General features: G+C 45.8%; 1 protein-coding gene across 1 annotated transcript in view; it reads right to left on the bottom strand.

Moving 5' to 3' along the window:
• LOC134966751 (uncharacterized) overlaps window positions 1-23910 on the bottom strand; it is a 254429-nt gene that overhangs the window by 207596 nt on the left and 22923 nt on the right. The window lies entirely within an intron of this gene.

Genomic DNA, 23910 nt, shown 5'->3' with positions numbered 1-23910 from the left:
TATAGCGCAGACTTCCCTGCCCTCTGTACATAATACCACTACACTATAGCGCAGACTTCCCATCCCTCTTTACATAATACCACTACACTATACCGCAGACTTCCCTGCCCTCTGTACATAATACCACTACACTATAGCACAGACTTCCCTGCCCTCTGTACATAATACCACTACACTATAGTGCAGGCTTCCCTGCCCTCTGTACATAATACCACTACACTATAGCGCAGACTTCCCTGCCCTCTACACATAATACCACTACACTATAGTGCAGACTTCCCTGCCCTCTGTACATAATACCACTACACTATAGTGCAGACTTCCCTGCCCACTGTACATAATACCACTACACTATAGCGCAGACTTCCCTGCCCTCTACACATAATACCACTACACTAAAGTGCAGGCTTCCCTGCCCTCTGTACATAATACCACTACACTATAGCGCAGACTTCCCTGCCCTCTACACATAATACCACTACACTATAGTGCAGACTTCCCTGCCCTCTGTACATAATACCACTAAACTATAGCGCAGACTTCCCTGCCCACTGTACATAATACCACTACACTATAGCGCAGACTTCCCTGCCCTCTGTACATAATACCACTACACTATAGCGCAAACTTCCCTGCCCTCTGTACATAATACCACTACACTATAGCGCAGACTTCCCTGCCCTCTGTACATAATACCACTACACTATAGCGCAGACTTCCCATCTCTCTGTACATAATGCCACTACACTATACCGCAGACTTCCCTGCCCTCTACAAATAATGCCACTACACTATAGCGCAGACTTCCCTGCCCTCTGTACATAATACCACTACACTATAGCGCAGACTTCCCTGCCCTCTGTACATAACACCACTACACTATAGCGCAGACTTCCCTGCCCTCTACACATAATACCACTACACTATAGCGCAGACTTCCCTGCCCTCTACACATAATACCACTACACTATAGCGCAGACTTCCCTGCCCTCTGTACATAATACCACTACACTATAGCGCAGACTTCCCTGCCCTCCGTACATAATACCACTACACTATAATGCAGACTTCCCTGCCCTCTACACATAATACCACTACACTATAGCGCAGACTTCCCTGCCCTCCGTACATAATACCACTACACTATAGCGCAGACTTCCCTGCCTTCTGTACAAAATACCACTACACTATAATGCAGACTTCCCTGCCCTCTGTACATAATACCACTACACTATAATGCAGACTTCCCTGCCCTCTGTACATAATACCACTACAATATAATGCAGACTTCCCTGCCCTCTACACATGATACCACTACACTATAGCGCAGACTTCCCTGCCCTCTACACATAATACCACTACACTATAGCGCAGACTTCCCTGCCTTCTGTACATAATACCACTACACTATAATGCAGACTTCCCTGCCCTCTGTACATAATACCACTACACTATAATGCAGACTTCCCTGCCCTCTGTACATAATACCACTACACTATAGCGCAGACTTCCCTGCCTTCTGTACATAATACCACTACACTATAGCGCAGACTTCCCTGCCCTCTGTACATAATACAACTACACTATAGCGCAGACTTCCCATTCCTCTGTACATAATACCACTACACTATAATGCAAACTTTCCTGCCCTCTGTACATAATACCACTACACTATAGCGCAGACTTCCCTGCACTCTGTACATAATACCACTACACTATAGCGCAGACTTCCCTGCACTCTGTACATAACACCACTACACTATAGCGCAGACTTCCCTGCCCTCTACACATAATACCACTATACTATAGCGCAGACTTCCCTGCCCTCTGTACATAATACCACTACACTATAATGCAGACTTCCCTGCCCTCTACACATAATACCATTATACTATAGCGCAGACTTCCCTGCCCTCTGTACATAACACCACTACACTATAATGCAGACTTTCCTGCCCTCTGTACATAACACCACTACACTATAATGCAGACTTTCCTGCCCTCTGTACATAATACCACTACACTATAGCGCAGACTTCCCTGCCCTCTGTACATAATACCACTACACTATAGCGCAGACTTCCCATCCCTCTGTACATAATACCACTACACTATAGCGCAGACTTCCCATCCCTCTGTACATAATACCACTACACTATAGCGCAGACTTCCCTGCCCTCTGTACATAATACCACTACACTATAGCGCAGACTTCCCATCCCTCTGTACATAATACCACTACACTATAGCGCAGACTTCCCTGCCCTCTGTACATAATACCACTACACTATAGCGCAGACTTCCCATCCCTCTTTACATAATACCACTACACTATACCGCAGACTTCCCTGCCCTCTGTACATAATACCACTACACTATAGCACAGACTTCCCTGCCCTCTGTACATAATACCACTACACTATAGTGCAGGCTTCCCTGCCCTCTGTACATAATACCACTACACTATAGCGCAGACTTCCCTGCCCTCTACACATAATACCACTACACTATAGTGCAGACTTCCCTGCCCTCTGTACATAATACCACTACACTATAGTGCAGACTTCCCTGCCCACTGTACATAATACCACTACACTATAGCGCAGACTTCCCTGCCCTCTACACATAATACCACTACACTAAAGTGCAGGCTTCCCTGCCCTCTGTACATAATACCACTACACTATAGCGCAGACTTCCCTGCCCTCTACACATAATACCACTACACTATAGTGCAGACTTCCCTGCCCTCTGTACACAATACCACTAAACTATAGCGCAGACTTCCCTGCCCACTGTACATAATACCACTACACTATAGCGCAGACTTCCCTGCCCTCTGTACATAATACCACTACACTATAGCGCAAACTTCCCTGCCCTCTGTACATAATACCACTACACTATAGCGCAGACTTCCCTGCCCTCTGTACATAATACCACTACACTATAGCGCAGACTTCCCATCTCTCTGTACATAATGCCACTACACTATACCGCAGACTTCCCTGCCCTCTACAAATAATGCCACTACACTATAGCGCAGACTTCCCTGCCCTCTGTACATAATACCACTACACTATAGCGCAGACTTCCCTGCCCTCTGTACATAACACCACTACACTATAGCGCAGACTTCCCTGCCCTCTACACATAATACCACTACACTATAGCGCAGACTTCCCTGCCCTCTACACATAATACCACAACACTATAGCGCAGACTTCCCTGCCCTCTGTACATAATACCACTACACTATAGCGCAGACTTCCCTGCCCTCCGTACATAATACCACTACACTATAATGCAGACTTCCCTGCCCTCTACACATAATACCACTACACTATAGCGCAGACTTCCCTGCCCTCCGTACATAATACCACTACACTATAGCGCAGACTTCCCTGCCTTCTGTACAAAATACCACTACACTATAATGCAGACTTCCCTGCCCTCTGTACATAATACCACTACACTATAATGCAGACTTCCCTGCCCTCTGTACATAATACCACTACACTATAATGCAGACTTCCCTGCCCTCTACACATAATACCACTACACTATAGCGCAGACTTCCCTGCCCTCTACACATAATACCACTACACTATAGCGCAGACTTCCCTGCCTTCTGTACATAATACCACTACACTATAATGCAGCCTTCCCTGCCCTCTGTACATAATACCACTACACTATAATGCAGACTTCCCTGCCCTCTGTACATAATACCACTACACTATAGCGCAGACTTCCCTGCCCTCTATACATAATACCACTACACTATAGCGCAGACTTTCCATTCCTCTGTACATAATACCACTACACTATAGCGCAGACTTCCCTGCCCTCTATACATAATACCACTACACTATAGCGCAGACTTTCCATTCCTCTGTACATAATACCACTACACTATAATGCAGACTTTCCTGCCCTCTGTACATAATACCACTACACTATAGCGCAGACTTCCCTGCCTTCTGTACATAATACCACTACACTATAGCGCAGACTTCCCTGCCCTCTGTACATAATACCACTACACTATAGCGCAGACTTCCCATTCCTCTGTACATAATACCACTACACTATAATGCAAACTTTCCTGCCCTCTGTACATAATACCACTACACTATAGCGCAGACTTCCCTGCACTCTGTACATAATACCACTACACTACAATGCAGACTTCCCTGCCCTCTGTACATAATACCACTACACTATAGCGCAGACTTCCCTGCACTCTGTACATAACACCACTACACTATAGCGCAGACTTCCCTGCCCTCTACACATAATACCACTATACTATAGCGCAGACTTCCCTGCCCTCTGTACATAATACCACTACACTATAATGCAGACTTCCCTGCCCTCTACACATAATACCACTATACTATAGCGCAGACTTCCCTGCCCTCTGTACATAACACCACTACACTATAATGCAGACTTTCCTGCCCTCTGTACATAACACCACTACACTATAATGCAGACTTTCCTGCCCTCTGTACATAATACCACTACACTATAGCGCAGACTTCCCTGCCCTCTGTACATAATACCACTACACTATAGCGCAGACTTCCCTGCCCTCTACACATAATACCACTACACTATAGCGCAGACTTCCCATCCCTCTGTACATAATACCACTACACTATAGCGCAGACTTCCCATCCCTCTGTACATAATACCACTACACTATAGCGCAGACTTCCCTGCCCTCTGTACATAATACCACTACACTATAGCGCAGACATCCCATCCCTCTGTACATAATACCACTACACTATAGCGCAGACTTCCCTGCCCTCTGTACATAATACCACTACACTAAAGCGCAGACTTCCCATCCCTCTGTACATAATACCACTACACTATAGCGCAGACTTCCCTGTCCTCTGTACATAATACCACTACACTATAGCACAGACTTCCCTGCCCTCTGTACATAATACCACTGCACTATAGCGCAGACTTCCCTGCCCTCTACACATAATACCACTACACTATAGCGCAGACTTCCCTGCCCTCTACACATAATACCACTACACTATAGTGCAGGCTTCCCTGCCCTCTGTACATAATACCACTACACTATAGCGCAGACTTCCCTGCCCTCTACACATAATACCACTACACTATAGTGCAGACTTCCCTGCCCTCTGTACATAATACCACTACACTATAGTGCAGACTTCCCTGCCCACTGTACATAATACCACTACACTATAGCGCAGACTTCCCTGCCCTCTACACATAATACCACTACACTATAGTGCAGGCTTCCCTGCCCTCTGTACATAATACCACTACACTATAGCGCAGACTTCCCTGCCCTCTACACATAATACCACTACACTATAGTGCAGACTTCCCTGCCCTCTGTACATAATACCACTAAACTATAGCGCAGACTTCCCTGCCCACTGTACATAATACCACTACACTATAGCGCAGACTTCCCTGCCCTCTGTACATAATACCACTACACTATAGCGCAGACTTCCCTGCCCTCTGTACATAATACCACTACACTATAGCGCAGACTTCCCTGCCCTCTGTACATAATACCACTACACTATAGCACAGACTTCCCATCTCTGTGTACATAATGCCACTACACTATACCGCAGACTTCCCTGCCCTCTACACATAATGCCACTACACTATAGCGCAGACTTCCCTGCCCTCTGTACATAATACCACTACACTATAGCGCAGACTTCCCTGCCCTTTGTACATAATGCCACTACACTATAGCGCAGACTTCCCTGCCCTCTGTACATAATACCACTACACTATAGCGCAGACTTCTCATTCCTCTGTACATAATACCACTACACTATAGCGCAGACTTCCCTGCCCTCTGCACATAATACCACTTCACTATAGCGCAGACTTCCCTGCCCTCTGTACATAATACCATGTCAAAGTCAGAAAAATATCACGCTGCACGTTGCCATATATTCACCTCATGCGCGTGCCTGCTGCACGTGCACATTCTCTCCCGTGCGTGCGGATACTCGCAGCCGCCCATGGCGCCTCGGCCATGCGCTCGAGCGCGTGGTATGTGCATTTACGGTAGACTTTGTGTGCGTCTAGCGGGCGACTCAATCGTTTAATGATAGAACCAAATAGCATGTTTTATAGGTAATGTTCCCTTTAGTAATAACTGTAAGTTTGTTTAATGTGACTTGTTCACGGACTTGGGAATCCCTCTTTGCGTGGTACAAAGGGTCTGTTTAAGGTTTAACAGTGGTGTCTGGTACCTAACCGAAGAGTATTTTAATAGCAATAATCCGGTGTTGGTTAGGTTAAGATTAATCGCTCCTGCGTGTAGTTATGGCCATTAGTAGTTTCTGGACATATTCTAAATTTGCAGTTCATTATCCATGCGGCGGGAATCCGGAGATTTCCACCCACCTGAGCTGTTTGAAATAGTCACAACCCACCTGTTCAAACTAACCTATGACCTTTTGATATAGTGCAGAGAGACATTCCTGTGTCCAATGAACAATAAGGTTGTAGGGCCCTTTGACGTACACTGTATGTTGTGTATATAAGGGTCACTGTCCCCAGACCGGCCAGTACTCTCTCTTCAACAGTTATCGCTGATAATTGGAGGACTGGATTCCGGTTGCGCCTGCGAGTGTTCCCCGTATGGTATGTTTCTCTGTTGCCACTTTGTTACCCGTGTAATGTTAGCCATTCATTCTTAGTCTATGTATTTGTATTTGCGATTGTTTACTATTTGCGTATATTTCTGTCTAGATATCCTGTTAGAATTATATGTTAGCCTGTAGTGTATGACTTGTTAACTGTTTCTCTTTTCGATATAACTAAAAGCTCGTTAGTAAAGGTGTTGGATCCTTAGCACGGTATCGTGTGTTCATTACATTGCAGTGGGTAATAAGAGCGTCACGATCGCTCAAACAGCTTTAGTATTAACAAGGTCAAGCAGCGTTATATCGCTACAGTGTTTCAGTACAAGATTTACAGTATAAGAGTATCCTTTCTGTGTGTTACATTCAAGGTTTACTGATTGCCATCTTGCAAGCGTCTGCGCCGCTCGTGATCTCCTCGTGGTCTCGAGCGTACGCTACGCTAGTAGCGTAGCATTACGGTAGTCGCTCGCCTATAGCGTGCTCGACACCACGCATTAAGCTGTGAGCGAGCATGCCGCATGTGCGTCTCGATCACGGCCGAGCGTATGCTACGCTAAGTGCGTACCCTTACAGTACCCCATACGCCAATTGCGTACTGTGTCTCTTAACCTTTTATAGTGTTTAATATAGGATAAATATTAGGCTTTATCAATTGAGGGCTCGTCCGTCCTCCACATATCCTCACTACTGTAATCAGACTTTATCTGTCAGCAAAGGGCGGGAACGCAGTATCCCTTCGTATCCGTATTGGTGGTGAGGGATACAGTGGTGCTGACTAGATGAGCGTCTGTTACGCTACGTTGTAGGAGTGCTGGGGTGGAATCCGGAACCGGAGGTAAGAACAATACGTTAGTATCTTTTAAAACTGTTTATTTCTGTTTTTGCATACGCACACACACATGCACGCACACATCTACATTGTTGCAGCTCACTTTCTTGTTGCCATTAGAATTGATTATTAGACACGTGCTGAAGAAATCTGGTGCTATTTAGTTGAGATTAAATAGGATAATTTTTAAGGGAATAATTGTAAAGGACACGCACACAGCATAGCAAATACTGTGTGGTGTACGGTAAGCGATCATAGCTGAATATCGTTTACATTGATAGAAGCGTGTTAATTGTGTCGCTGTGGGCATATCCGCACTTTGTGCATACGTGTCTCGGACAACGTGCGAAATCACGTACGTGACGCAAAGGCATACGCACGCGGCGTGTTTTACGCAACGGAGCGTACGGATACGCCCACTGAGACTCAAATCACACAATAACCTTGTTTAGAGTGGGCGGTATAGTACAGCCACCTGATAATAGCACACGGTTGTTCAGTTTTTCCCCAAAAAAAGGATTAGTTAAAAGAAAACCCTTTTCTACTGCAAAACCCAGGGATTAGACCCCTACCTGTATGATAGGAATTTCTGTACAGAAAAAGATCAGTGTGTATATGAGTGAGTAGGAGTGAGTGTGGAACTTAAGGTATTATTTTTGTGAACCCACAAATCGGGATCCCGTCGGAGACCACATCAGGTGAGTGGACACTTGGTGGCGTGGGACCAGCTCACCCGCGTTAAAATTGTATAAGGTAAAGGAGCAAGTAGTTTCCGCAGACAAAAGGACTGCGAGGTATTTAAGCGCAGCCCCGGGGGTTTGGCGTAGCACCCATATAGTCAAGTTAAAGCTCCGGCTGAAGGTTTCGCAGCCTAAACAACCGATTCCGCTGGTCGTAAGGCGGATAAGTAATAGTTACTTATACGCAGTGCGACTGTACCGCACGTAATTGTGTGCACTAGTTTGTTACCTTGATACCCATCAACAATTTACTGTGGGATCATAAACGCTATTTGTACATTCTAACGTGATTTGTGTAGGTGTTTGTTATTTTAAGGGAGTTTCGCTGTTCACTCAGGAAATCTCTAACAACCAATACTTACTGGGGAGGGTAGCATACTCCCACGCGCCCCAGTATATAGAGGTTACAGGACGGAAGTGAGTGAAGGCACTAGTTGAACTTTCACCGTCGCCTTACCGCGGGCAAGTTGGTCTGTTTGTAAGAATTAGCTAAGACAGCAATATCTGCAAACGATGGGGGCCAGTTGTTCAAAGAAGGGACGTCCAACAAGGGTTCACGTTGGTAGTTGCTGGCCCAAAGGGTCCGCACGGTATATAATGTGTGAAAAATACGGATCACACACACAGGTATTATGCAAAGAATGGGAACGTATGACAGAGGATGATGGGGAACAGTTTCCCCGGGTAGTCAGTCTGAACCCTGATGTATTGCAGAATCTAAGAAAAAGGATAGGTCTAATAAAATCTGCAAAGCAAAGGATTAGACATTATGATTGTTTACAGATATGGCAACAGGAAAGTGAAATACAACAGGAATTAGCTCAGAAAGCAATTCCAAATCCTGGTAGAAATCTAGTAGCAACGGCACCACCACCATACATAGTAGGGGACAAAGTGGCTACAGAGAATGACATGCGGGTGTACGATAAGAGTGCACTTAATCAATGTAGTAGTGATAAGGTTAAGATAAAAGTTAATGCAAATGTTGATACTAACGCTAACCCATGCAAGTTGTATCCTATGTTAAACTTCCCCCAGGAATACGACCAAGAAGATGAGCCCACTACGATTTCAGCTCTCTCTCTAGCGGCCACCATAAGCGATACTTCAGTGGGCATCGCCCAACCAGTAAGATTGGCATCTAAATCCCATAGCTCAGGGACAGGTGAGGTTGTGTCTACAGGTAAGTACGGCACTGTACAATATGCTGAAACTATTGCACCATACACAGAAGAATCAAACCAGAGTGAAGTAATTAATATTAACCCTGTTAGAGTAATAGCGGTCCCCAATGGTAAGACTGACACAAATGGAGCCACACCCATTAGGAATATTGCTATGCACTGTCCCTGGTCCCGAGCAGAATTAAGAACAATTTTGTCTGAATTTCCTGATCCCAGAAAAGATTTAGCCGCATGCCAGAGGTTCATTAAGGACCTAGGTAACTCCACTGAACCTAACAACAAAGATTGGCGGACACTACTGCGGGCATGTCTGCCCTCTAGTATTGACCCCATAAAGTTTATAGCCGACTGTAAATTAGATGAGGAGGTACCCCTTACGGACGAATATAATCAAGACAATGTAACCAGAATCAATCTGCAGTTGGGAATATACTTCCCAGCTGTAGTAAAATGGAACAAAATATTCTCCATTAAACAAATGGAAGGGGAAACTGCCCCTGACTATTTCCACAGGGCATTGGAGGAAATGGCTAAATATACTGGGATCGTGGACATTGAGGCAAATGTACACCATAGAGAGGTAGCGGTGTCCGTCTTGATGGACGGTTTAAAGGAGGTATTAAGGAGTAGAGTACAAACTACTCAACCTAACTGGAGAGGTATGTCGGTGGCCGCCTTAAGAGAGACTGCTGTTGGGCACGACAGGAACATCACAAGACGCAGGGAGTCACAAAGTGATAGACTGATGGCAATAAGTATCCAGGCCCTTACAACAAGGCCGCCTCAGTCCCGATCACAGACCCCTGGTGGTAAGCCGTATGTGGTAAAATGTTACAATTGTAACAGGGAAGGACATTTTGCACGTAACTGTACAAATAACTCACATAATGCACATAAAAACCCTAGACAACGACATGACATACGAAATTGGGATCAAGGACCGCAGAGACGGAGCTATGAGCCACACGCAGGGGAAACAAGAAGGTATCCCCCAAAACGAGACTGGCAAGTCTCTGATAATACCCATTTACCCCCTTCACAGGTAATAGCAGCCACTGCAATGCAGGGAGGTCACCACGCACCATAGGGGTGTGGTCACACCTGTAATCTGCAGCCAGTGAAATTGATTGCAAGCCTTGGAAGTGAACCCGAGGTTACAATTGATGTAGCTGGTAAATATCTAAATTTCCTTGTAGATACGGGGGCGGCCAAGTCAGTGATAAATTCGACCGTAGGCATGAGAACCACTGGTAAAACAATTCCAGCCATGGGAGTAACAGGAGTAGTACGACAATACCCTTTAAGCAAACCAACAGAGGTTACGATAGGGCCTTTGCATACCAAGCATTCTTTTCTGCTGGCTGCATCGGCTCCGACTAATCTCTTAGGGAGAGATTTACTGTGCAAAATGGGATGCGTCATATATTGTACTCCTGAAGGTGTGTTCTTGGACATACCCGAAAACCACGCTCAGGAAGCACAAGATATGTTAGACTCCCCAACAAGATTAATGTCACACACTGTTGTTGTAAATAGGTGTCCGTCCAGGGTAGAAGAAATGATTTCCCAGATACCGGAATCACTTTGGACCAAGGATGGGCAAGACACTGGATTGATGGCAAATGTAGCCCCAGTAATTGTGCAAGTAAAAGATGGTAGGATAGCTCCAAAAATCCCACAGTACCCTCTGAAGCCAGAGGTGGAGTTAGGAGTTTACCCTGTAATAGAGCGCTTGCTACAACAGGGCATTCTGGTAAGGACGTCCAGCACTGCCAATAGTCCCATCTTCCCTGTTAAAAAGAGTGGGGGGAGGGGTTATAGATTAGTGCAGGATCTAAGAGGGGTCAACAAAATAGTTGAGAGTCAATTCCCCGTAGTGCCTAATCCAGCTGTCATCCTAATGCAAATCCCTCCCACTGCCAAATTTTTCACTGTGATTGACCTCTGCTCCGCTTTCTTCTCGGTACCTCTACACACTGACAGCCAATACTTATTTGCATTCACATACAGAGGAGTTCAATACACATGGACTCGCTTACCACAAGGTTTCATAGACAGTCCAAGTATCTTCTCACAAGCCCTGCATGATTGTTTACAGTCTTTCCAACCAGAGAGTGGATCAGTATTGATCCAGTATGTGGACGATTTACTACTGTGTTCAGATTCACTGGAAGCGTCCCTGAGAGATACGAAACAGCTCCTGTTTCATCTTTCAGACACAGGACACAAGGTTTCCAAAGACAAGTTACAATTATGCCAGACTCGTGTGAAGTATTTGGGACACTGTCTAACACAAGGACTGAGACACCTGACCGCTGATAGAGTTCAAGCAATTCGTGACATGACCCTGCCACAAACCCAGCAACAGATTAGAACGTTTTTAGGAATGTGTGGGTATTGCCGTAACTGGATCCCAGGCTTTTCCATACTAGCATTACCTTTGCAGGAGATGGTCTCATCAAACAAACCTGATCGGATTTCGCATACAGACTAATCTGAGATGGCATTTGAGAGACTTAAACAGTGCCTAACGCAGGCACCAGCATTAGGTATGCCAGACTATGGGAAACCCTTTGAGCTGTACGGAACAGAGAGTGCTGGGTGCGCAGCAGGTGTCCTAACCCAGAAGCATGGTGATGCCAGCAGGCCGGTAGCTAACTACAGCGCCCAGCTTGACACGGTAGCGCGATCCCTCCCCACATGCTTGCGAAGTGTTGCAGCGATAGCATTGCTAGTTACAAAAAGCGAAGATGTAGTGCTAGGACACAACCTCACAATTCATACACCACATGCAGTGTCAGCCTTACTAAATTCTGCCCAAACCAGACACGTCTCATCAGCGCGGTTTACAAGATAGGAATTGGCATTGATGGCCCCCGTAAACATTACCATAAGGAGATGCAGCGCATTAAATCCTGCAACGTATCTCCCAGGTGTGCCTGGACAGGCACAAAGGGTGGAGGATGAGAGTAATGGTGAAGGAGGATTTAATACAGAGAATGACACACATGATTGTATGGAATATTTGACCCAAAATTTCACGGCAAGGCCTGACATCAGTGACAACCCACTGGAAGATGTAGATTTTACTTTCTACACTGACGGTAGTTGTCACAGACAGACGGACTCGGGAGACTTGTGTACTGGATACGCAGTCGTAGATGACCAAGGCACCATAGAAGCGGAACCGCTAGGCCCACCTCACTCAGCCCAGGTTGCTGAACTGGTTGCCCTAACCAGAGCATGTGAATTGGCTAAGGGAAAGTCAGCCAATATCTATACCGATTCTAGATACGCCTTCGGGGTAGTCCATGATTTCGGAGCCCTATGGCGCCTCAGAAATTTCATGACGGCAGCTGGTACACCGGTAGCGCATGCAGCTCACATCAAAAGACTTCTAACAGCGATACAGGAACCCGACAGAGTGGCTGTTATCAAGTGTAAAGCTCACACATATAGCCAAGATCCGGTATCACTTGGTAACAGCCGAGCAGACGAAGCTGCTAAATTAGCAGCCGGTACCCCCAGACAGACATCACACAACTGATGGTATTTAATACTGTAAACACACAGAAATTGTGTGAAATGCAAAATTTGTGTTCCCCACAGGAAAAGGCAGTTTGGAGGTCAAAAGGATATGACCAGGAGTCCTCAGGACTCTGGACAGATGGACATGGTAAACCAGTGGCACCAAGAGCATACCTTCCAAGTCTAGCGGAAGCAGCACACGGGCTGACTCATTTAGGCAAAGAAGGGATGTGTAAGCTAGTAAGAGCTTATTGGTGCGCCCCAGGATTTTCCTCCCATGCGGGTAAGAGAGCAATGACATGTCTTACCTGCTTGAGGAAGAATATCGGAAAGGCAATACCAACAGAACCATCTCATATCCCTCCAACAGATGGCCCTTTCCAGGTAATACAAATTGATTTCATACAATTACCCCCTTGTCGAAATTTGAAGTATGTACTAGTTTGTATAGATGTGTTTTCAAATTGGGTCGAAGCATTTCCTGCGGCCACAAATACCGCTATGTTTACTGCTAAGAAAATTGTGCAGGAATTTGTGTGTAGATACGGTATCCCTAGAATAATTGAAAGTGATAGGGGTACCCATTTTACAGGTGATGTCTTTCAAGGAATGTGTAAGTTGATGGGAATTAATAGTAAGCTGCACACTCCATACCGCCCCCAGGCGAGTGCGAAGGTAGAAAGAGTGAACAGCACTATTAAAAATAAATTGAGCAAAGTTATGGCAGAAACAGGATTGACATGGCCAGAAGCTTTGCCCATTGTACTATACAGCATCAGAACCACTCCCAGGTCCCCTCTTAATCTGTCCCCCTTTGAAATTCTGTTTGGTCGACAACCGCATGTTATGATTAACCCTCAGGATGATTTAAAGTGTAACAATGAAGTGACTGTAAAGTACTTGGTTAAGATGAGTAAACAGCTAAGGAATCAGAATGATAATTTGAAGTTGGTGATTCCTGATCTGCCAGATAGTAATTGTCATGACACTGAACCTGGGGATTATGTAATGATACGGAATTTTCTACGCTCAGGTTGCCTTATTGACAGATGGGAAGGACCATACCAAGTCTTATTGATTAGCACGACAGCATTGAAGGTTGCCGAGAGAGAGACTTGGGTTCATTCGTCCCATTGTAAGAAGGTTGCTGATCCAGAGAGGTCTCGTGATAAAGAACAGACGGTAGAGGAAGTTGTATCACTGGAGTGTCTGTTCCAGGAAGAGTGAAACGGCACCTGAGCATTGAGAATAATAAGATCGGAGGCAGTTGTCGATCCCCTGTTCCTTTTTATTGTTTTTCTCCACCTCCCATCCCATCTCCCTCAATTATTTCTTTCCCCCTTCTCATTTTTCTCGATTTCCTCCTATAAGATGGACTTGCCCCAAGAGACTGTGATCCGGATTTTCCTGTTGACCATGATGTTGACCAGAGCAGTCTGTTTCGGTGAGAGTACCATGGAGGTCGAGGAAGGATCAGGAATGGGTTCTGATTACCAGGATGCAGGCGTAGTTTTCCAAGAACAACATAATCACCGAGTAAAGGCGAGTATCAGAAAACGATCTGATAGCATTGACAATAGAAGGAATTGTGAAGGATTGTTAGCTGAAGAGAACTGCATCTGTAGGCATTGTGACAATATAGTTGAGGATGGGTGCATAAAGAAATGTCAGTCCAGTTTTAATGTCCACATGGACCGGCATCCATTGAGTGACTATCACTCCTTAGTGGGTAAAGTGTTAAACCAGACAGACTGTTGGGTATGCTCTCAAGTACCACAAGGCCATAGTAAATCAGGATTAGTACCATTCCCTTTAACTGTAGGAGAGGTACTTGAGCTAAGTGGTGGGAGGCCAGTGGACAAGAGGTTTAATATCTCTAGTCCTCCTAGTTTGAAGCTCCATCAATATCATGTGGATAGGTCCTTAGTGTGCTTTAACATTTCCAATCCCCGAAAGCCGGGAAATTGGGAAGTGTCATGGAGTAACCAAACCATGACATTCTCACATAGAGCCGACAGATTGCCCATAGACACAGAACTTATACGCCAGATAGCCGACCATAGGAAATTCTTTCGGTATAGGTACACCTTAGGAAGTAGGATCATGCGAGTTGGAGAAGTATCACCAGGATACTGTGCACAGATCGTACAAACTGATACGTGTACTAAACAGATGGAAGAATTAGGGTTAGGGGAGTTCACATGGAAAATCTGTAATATGGTTATGTCACACTCCGTCCCATATGTTCTCCCCGATGATGCATACTTCATATGCGGGAGGAAGGCGTATAAGTGGCTTGCCCCAAACTCAGAAGGGTTATGTTATATTGGAAAAGTACTGCCTGAGGTAATGACTGTATCCCACACGAAAATGAAAGATATTCACCGCAGTGCCCAAGCTCCTTATACTCACACTCATTACGAGCACATTGTTAAACGGCACCTGATAGAAAGAACAGAGCATCCGGCCTCTGACCTGATCCATGAATCCACCGGGATTCAATTTCTAATCGCGTTAGATATCACTCGTACCGCTAGAGGAGTGATAAATTATAAATATATATCTGCGCTTGCAAATTTATTAGACAATATCACCGAAATGTATGACGACACCTTCAGGTACACTGGGATAGAGTTACAAGCCTACAAAACGGAACTGGTTCAGCATAGGATGATTCTCAATTATCTCACAGCTGTGACAGGCGGGTATTGTGTTACCCTAGCGACTCAATATGGAATAAAGTGTTGCACGTATATTACAAACAGCACGGAGGACCCAGCCGAGGTCATAGACCAAAAGATGGATGACATCTTGCAATTAAAATGGGAGTTCCGAAGGAAACACAATCTCACCCTTGCCGCTGTGGGTAATGAGCTGACCAGTTGGGTGTCATGGTTGAACCCACGAAATTGGTTCTCTGGTTTAGGAGAATGGGCCCAAGGTATATTCATGGATGTACGGAAGTTTCTTTTGTGTATTCTGGGTGTCATCATATTGGTCGGTCTGATATTTAGATGCGTTCGGGTTTTAACGAAGTATAAACGTAGTGCCCGAGTGATGAGTTTAAGAAGTGAAGATACTACAATAACAACGACTAATTTGATTTATGACCCAACGATAGAGACAATGTTGTGATGAAAATGTGATTCCACGGTCCGTTTCTTTCACCCGTTTCTCCTTTGTTTTCCTCCAAGGTACAAAGACATCCGCTTGGAAGAAGAATTTGACAACCTTTTACACAGACCATTGATGGACAATGCCATAGACCCCCAATATCCCTAGCGATTTTAAAATTTTACGATAGCCCAACATTTTTGTAAGTCTATGGACATTGAGAAAGCTTTTTGCTCAAGCAATTATAGCAAAAGCATCGGGAGACTACAGTCAACATGTACATCGAGACAAGACATCAGACAAGACCTCAATCGGCAAATGTACATTAAACTCACATAGTTTATGATTGCATTTACCATAATTGCTTCTTATCTTCATCTCTACAACCTTCAGGTAAAGACACACATAGTCGATAGGGAATACAGGCACAGATATCAGCACTCACATATCCCCCCCATTCATGTATCATCAACTAAAATGTGCTCCCCCATTTTGTTGCAACCAAAAGCCGAAAAGAGCTCGGTAAAGTTTGACAGCCCATCCACAGACCCGTACCACGGGATAAGAAGGAATTCAAATGTATACTTCGCAATACCTCGAAGCTTGATTTAAAACACGTACGGCACGATGATACATGACCCCTCAAACATGGACTCATACATACATGCTTCTACTATCTCACTAGGTCATACCTTTTTCCCACCTTCTTCTCTTCTCCCTTACCCAATCATAGAAATGTATTATACATGACATATATTTTTCTCTTTTTGAACTGTTTTAGGAAGTGGCAGTTATTGGTGACTGCCAAAGGGTGGACTGTCAAAGTCAGAAAAATATCACGCTGCACGTTGCCATATATTCACCTCATGCGCGTGCCTGCTGCACGTGCACATTCTCTCCCGTGCGTGCGGATACTCGCAGCCGCCATGGCGCCTCGGCCATGCGCTCGAGCGCGTGGTATGTGCATTTACGGTAGACTTTGTGTGCGTCTAGCGGGCGACTCAATCGTTTAATGATAGAACCAAATAGCATGTTTTATAGGTAATGTTCCCTTTAGTAATAACTGTAAGTTTGTTTAATGTGACTTGTTCACGGACTTGGGAATCCCTCTTTGCGTGGTACAAAGGGTCTGTTTAACATTGAACAGTGGTGTCTGGTACCTAACCGAAGAGTATTTTAATAGAAATAATCCGGTGTTGGTTAGGTAAAGATTAATCGCTCCTGCGTGTAGTTATGGCCATTAGTAGTTTCTGGACATATTCTATATTTGCAGTTCATTATCCATGCGGCGGGAATTTGGAGATTCCCACCCACCTGAGCTGTTTGAAATAGTCACAACCCACCTGTTCAAACTAACCTATGACCTTTTGATATAGTGCAGAGAGACATTCCTGTGTCCAATGAACAATAAGGTTGTAGGGCCCTTTGAAGTACACTGTATGTTGTGTATATAAGGGTCACTGTCCCCAGACCGGCCAGTACTCTCTCTTCAACAGTTATCGCTGATAATTGGAGGACTGGATTCCGGTTGCGCCTGCGTGTTCCCCGTATGGTATGTTTCTCTGTTGCCACTTTGTTACCCGTGTAATGTTAGCCATTCATTCTTAGTCTATGTATTTGTATTTGCGATTGTTTACTATTTGCGTATATTTCTGTCTAGATATCCTGTTAGAATTATATGTTAGCCTGTAGTGTATGACTTGTTAACTGTTTCTCTTTTCGATATAACTAAAAGCTCGTTAGTAAAGGTGTTGGATCCTTAGCACGGTATCGTGTGTTCATTACATTGCAGTGGGTAATAAGAGCGTCACGATCGCTCAAACAGCTTTAGTATTAACAAGGTCAAGCAGCGTTATATTGCTACAGTGCTCCAGTACAAGATTTACAGTATAAGAGTATCCTTTCTGTGTGTTACATTCAAGGTTTACTGATTGCCATCTTGTAAGCGTCTGCGCCGCTCGTGATCTCCTCGTGGTCTCGAGCGTACGCTACGCTAGTAGCGTAGCATTACGGTAGTCGCTCGCCTATAGCGTGCTCGACACCACGCATTAAGCTGTGAGCGAGCGTGCCGCATGTGCGTCTCGATCACGGCCGAGCGTATGCTACGCTAAGTGCGTACCCTTACGGTACCCCATACGCCAATTGCGTACTGTGTCTCTTAACCTTTTATAGTGTTTAATATAGGATAAATATTAGGCTTTATCAACCACTACACTATAGCGCAGACTTCCCTGCCCTCTGTACATAATACCACTACACTATAGCGCAGACTTCCCATTCCTCTGTACATAATACCACTACACTATAGCGCAGACTTCCCTGCCCTCTGTAGATAATACCACTACACTATAGCGCAGACTTCCCTGCCCTCTGTATATAATACCACTACACTATAGCACAGACTTCCCTGCCCTCTACACATAATACCACTACACTACAGCGCAGACTTCCCTGCCCTCTGTACACAATACCACTACACTATAGCGCAGACTTCCCTGCCCTCTACACATAATGCCACTACACTATAGCGCAGACTTCCCTGCCCTCTGTACCTAATACCACTACACTATAGCGCAGACTTCCCATTCCTCTGTACATAATACCACTACACTATAGTGCAGACTTCCCTGCCCTCTGTACATAATACCACTACACTATAGTGCAGACTTCCCTGCGCTCTGTACATAATACCACTACACTATAGCGCAGACTTCCCTGCCCTCTGTACATAATACCACTACACTATAGCGCAGACTTCCCTGCCCTCTGTACATAATACCACTACACTATAGCGCAGACTTCCCTGCCCTCTGTACATAATACCACTACACTATAATGCAGACTTCCCTGCCCTCTGTACATAATACCACTACACTATAGTGCAGACTTCCCTGCCCTCTGTACATAATACCACTACACTATAGCGCAGACTTCCCATCCCTCTGTACATAATACCACTACACTATAGCGCAGACTTCCCTGCCCTCTGTACATAATACCACTACACTATAGTGCAGACTTCCCTGCCCTCTGTACATAATACCACTACACTATAGTGCAGACTTCCCTGCGCTCTGTACATAATACCACTACACTATAGCGCAGACTTCCCTGCCCTCTGTACATAATAACACTACACTATAGCGCAGACTTCCCTGCCCTCTGTACATAATACCACTACACTATAGCGCAGACTTCCCTGCCCTCTGTACATAATACCACACACACTCTGACTCTGCTCTGTAATATGGTGCCTGCTGTAACATTTCCAGTGACTACATAACACTTAATGCCTTCATTACTACCAGGGGTGTGGAACCTGCGGAACTCCAGCTGTTGTTGAACTACAAATACCAACATGTCCTGCTACAGTTTTGTTATTTGGCCATGCTACAACTGTTGCAGGGCATGCTGGGATGTGTAGTTCAACAACAGCTGGAGGGCCGCAGGTTTCCCATCCCTGAATTTCCTAAACTAACTACTGAGTAACTTCCCAGTTCTGACACTTCTGAAGACATGGAGCCAGTTTTAAGACAAAGCTTTTAAAGCTGTTAACACTCTTACACACAGAATCCATGAGAGTGCATCATACTGTATATATTCCTTAAGAGTGCAGCCCATCCATTCCCTAAGAACCAGTGACATCACTGAGAGTGCAGCCCATCCATTCCCTAAGAACCAGTGACATCACTGAGAGTGCAGTCTATCCATTCCCTAAGAACCAGTGACATCACTGAGAGTGCAGCCTCTCCATTCACTAGGAACCAATCACATCACTGAGAGTGCAGCCTATTCATTCACTAGGAGCCAGTGACATCACTGAGAGTGCAACCTATCTAGTCACTAGGTGGTAAATTTACTAAGATGGGAGTTCTATTTAAGATGGAATATTGCCTGTAGCAACCAATCAGATTCCAGGTATTATCTTCTAGAAGGTGCTAGATAAATGAGAAGTATAATCTGATTCGTTGCTACAACTTCTCATTTATCTAGCACCTTCTAAAAGATAATACCTGGAATCTGATTGGTTGCTATAGGCAACATCCCATCTTAAACAGAACTCCCATCTTAGTAAATTTACCCCAAGGAGCCAGTGACATCAATGAGAGTGCAGCCTATCCATTCACTAGGAACCAATTACATCACTGAAAGCGCAGCCTATCCAGTCACTAGGAACCAGTGACATCACTGAGAGAGTGCAGCCTATCCGAACCAATTACATCACTGAGAATGCAGCCTATCCAGTCACTAGGAACCAGTGACATCACTGCAAACACAGCATATCCAGTCACCATGAACCAATTACATCACTGAAAGTGCAGCCTTTCCAGTCACTAGGAGCCAGTGACATCACTGAGAGCACACCCTACTCATTCAATAAGAACCAGTGACATCACTGAGAGTGCAGCCTATCCAGTCACTAGGAGCCAGTGACATCACTGAGAGTGCAGCCTATCCAGTCACTAGGAACCAATGACATCACTGAGAGTGCAGCTTATCTGTTTCTCTAGGAACCAGTGACATCACTGCAGATGCAGCCTATCCAGTCACTAGGAATCAGTGACATCACTGAGAATGCAGCCTATCCAGTCACTAGGAGCCAGTGACATCACTGAGAGCACACCCTACTCATTCAATAAGAATCAGTGACATCACTGAGAGTGCAGCCTATCCATTCACTAAGGAACATTTACATCACTGAAAGCGCAGCCTTATCCAGTCACTAGGAAACAGTGACATCACTGCAAACACAGCCTATCCAGTCACCATGAACCAATTACATCACTGAAAGTGCAGCCTATCCAGTCACTAGTAGCCAGTGACATCACTGAGAGTGCAGCTTATCCAGTCACATCACTGAGAGTACAGCCTATCCAGGGCCGTCTTAACAGCAGTGTAGGCCCCTGGGCACAGCGATGCACTGGGCCCCCTACCCATCCGCCAGCAGTAGAGGTGGGTGGTGCTATCAGTGCAGCTTTGATGTCCCGTGGGTGGCAGGGGGTGTTCTATCTTCCGCTCAGCATGTAGGCCCTGGAGCAGTAATATCTGCTAATTACTCCTTTACTTCACAGATGGGGTGGAAGGGAGAACACTAAACTGTAGAGGGGGGCATTGGGCTGAATGCATGACTTCCAGGGTATTAGGGTGATTAATACGTATGGGAGGTGTGGATAGTGGAGTGGGCTTAATATTCATAAAATTTCCAGTTTATGGAAATAGATTGTTTAGCTTTGCATGTGATAATCATCTAGAGAGTTCCACCTATCAGGAGGTTCTGAGGACTTGTGGATCAGAGTTCAGGAGCCAGAACAATCCATCAATGAAAATATAAATCTGCATACTAGGCGTGTGGAGCTGGAGCAGGGACCAGCAGCTTGGAGGCTGATATCTCTGGTTCTGGGCATAGTAGAGACAAGCTGCCAGTGTCCATTGAAAGGGGAGAGTCACAGCTTTTAGAACATACCCTCAGAAAAACTAAGTCAGACAGAACCCGAGATACCTTGCTGGGAAGAGCAAGTAACAGTCTTGGATGGGGACCACTGCTTTGAAGTTGGATATCTCCGGTTCCCCAGGGCCGATTTTCAAAAATCTGGTACTCCTGGAAAGAGGGGACCCTCAGCTATCAAACTAGGTCCCTCATACTCTTGGGGCCCTTGGGCAAGTGCCTATTGAGCTCATACGAAAAGACGGCCCTGAGCCTATCCAGTCACTAGGTACCAGTGACATCACTGAGAGTGCAGCTTATCTGTTTCTCTAGGAACCAGTGACATCACTGCAGATGCAGCCTATCCAGTCACTAGGAACAGATTTAATGTTGCTTTGTGTGAATGTAACATTTATTATATAGCATATTGCAAACAAAGAGGTCAGTCCTATTCCGTGAGAAGGGTGCTAGTTGCCGTTGGACCTTTTTGGTGCAAAGAAAAATCCAAGAGTCAACAACATTTGGAGATCATCCTGTGGCTTCCCACTTTCCCTAAAATGGTGTCTTCTCACCCAACGATTTCACTTTCCCTTTGGAAAACCTTACGACATCTCCCCTCCATTTCATCTGTCTTTGGCCCCTTGACGTCATTCATTGCGAACCCCAGCTTCTCCCCAGGCCTAACTCCCTCTCACTTTCCCAAATGCGGGTGTTTCTGGGGTGGGTTAGCAGGTGACCACATCAGGTGTGGGACATTCTCCGCTCTGACTTCTGGACGTTCTTGCATATTAGGCATTTTCTAACTTCATCCAATAGAGTGAGCCTTGCTATACGGGAATTCACTCCTTTTGAGCTGCTTTGCATCTCCCCCCAGACCCCTTCCCATACTGTGTCTACACTCTACTGCAAGAAGACCATTATACCACCATACCGACCTATGCGTTGGTTTGGGAGAGAGATTTAGGCTTCTCCCTATCTAAAAAGGAATGATAAAACATCTTCCTAAAGACTCATGTTAGCCGTGTGTGACAGTTAAGGAAACACAATACAGAATCCTAATACACTGGTATAGGCAGCCCTCCCTACTACACGCTATGTTCCCAACCACACCTAATATACGTTGGCGATGCCTTGCAGCTATGGGTGGGTACATTGCTCCATACCTGGTATAAAGCCTACATGTCCGCAACTCCACTGGAGAATATATACTATTCACTTAGATGCCTCCGTTTTCTTCCCTCCTCCTCCTTCTTCTCCTCCTACTTCTTCTTCTCCTCCTTCTTTTTCCCTTTCCCACCCTGTCATTTTCTCTTCTCTAGCTTCTGCTCAAACGTTCTTCTTCTGAGATTAATCATCTAGTAATTAAGTATACTGGTCTTGTGTCTGGTTTTATGTACTCATTTCCCCCTTGTCACGGATTACCATTGCTAGCGTTGTCACAATGTGTGTTGTGGTGTGGGCTGTTTGAGCTGACTGTATGTGATGCTTTTTTGCTATTGCTTTTTCAATAAAAACAGATAATACAAAAGCTACCACTCCACGAGCGGAAAGGCATATAGACCGGGGAACAGGACCGACCCGCATAATTTAGTTATAAAAAATAATTTTAAAGAAAATGCTGCGTGACGGGCGGGCAATGCGAGATGCTGCGTGACAGGCGGGCAATGCGAGATGCTGCGTGACAGGCGGGCAGTGCGAGATGCTGCGTGACAGGCGGGCAATGCGAGGCGCTGCGTGACAGGCGGGCAGTGCGAGATGCTGCGTGACGGGCGGGCAATGCGAGATGCTGCGTGACAGGCGGGCAATGCGAGATGCTGCGTGACGGGGGGCAATGCAAGATGCTGCATGACAGGAGGAAAATGCGGATGCTGCGTGACAGGAGGAAAATGCGAGATGCTGCGTGACAGGCGGGCAATGCGAGATGCTGCGTGACAGGCGGGCAATGCGAGATGCTGCGTGACAGGCGGGCAATGCGAGATGCTGCGTGACAGGTGGGCAATGCGAGGCGCTGCTTGACGGGCGGGCAATGCGAGATGCTGCGTGACAGGCGGGCAATGTGAGATGCTGCGTGACAGGCGGGCAATGCGAGATGCTGCGTGACAGGCGGGCAATGCGAGATGCTGCGTGACAGGCGGGCAATGCGAGATGCTGCGTGACAGGCGGGCAATGCGAGATGCTGCGTGACAGGCGGGCAATGCGAGATGCTGCGTGACAGGCGGGCAATGCGAGATGCTGCGTGACAGGCGGGCAATGCGAGATGCTGCGTGACAGGCGGGCAATGCGAGATGCTGCATGACGGGCGGGCAATGTGAGATGCTGCGTGACAGGCGGGCAATGTGAGATGCTGCGTGACAGGCGGGCAATGTAAGATGCTGCGTGACAGGCGGGCAATGCGAGATGCTGCGTGACAGGCGGG

Source organism: Pseudophryne corroboree, chromosome 10 (assembly GCF_028390025.1).
Source record: "Pseudophryne corroboree isolate aPseCor3 chromosome 10, aPseCor3.hap2, whole genome shotgun sequence".
Taxonomy (NCBI): Eukaryota; Metazoa; Chordata; class Amphibia; order Anura; family Myobatrachidae; genus Pseudophryne; species Pseudophryne corroboree.
Note: the sequence above shows the minus strand (reverse complement) of the source record. Positions and strands in the feature narration are given on the sequence as shown.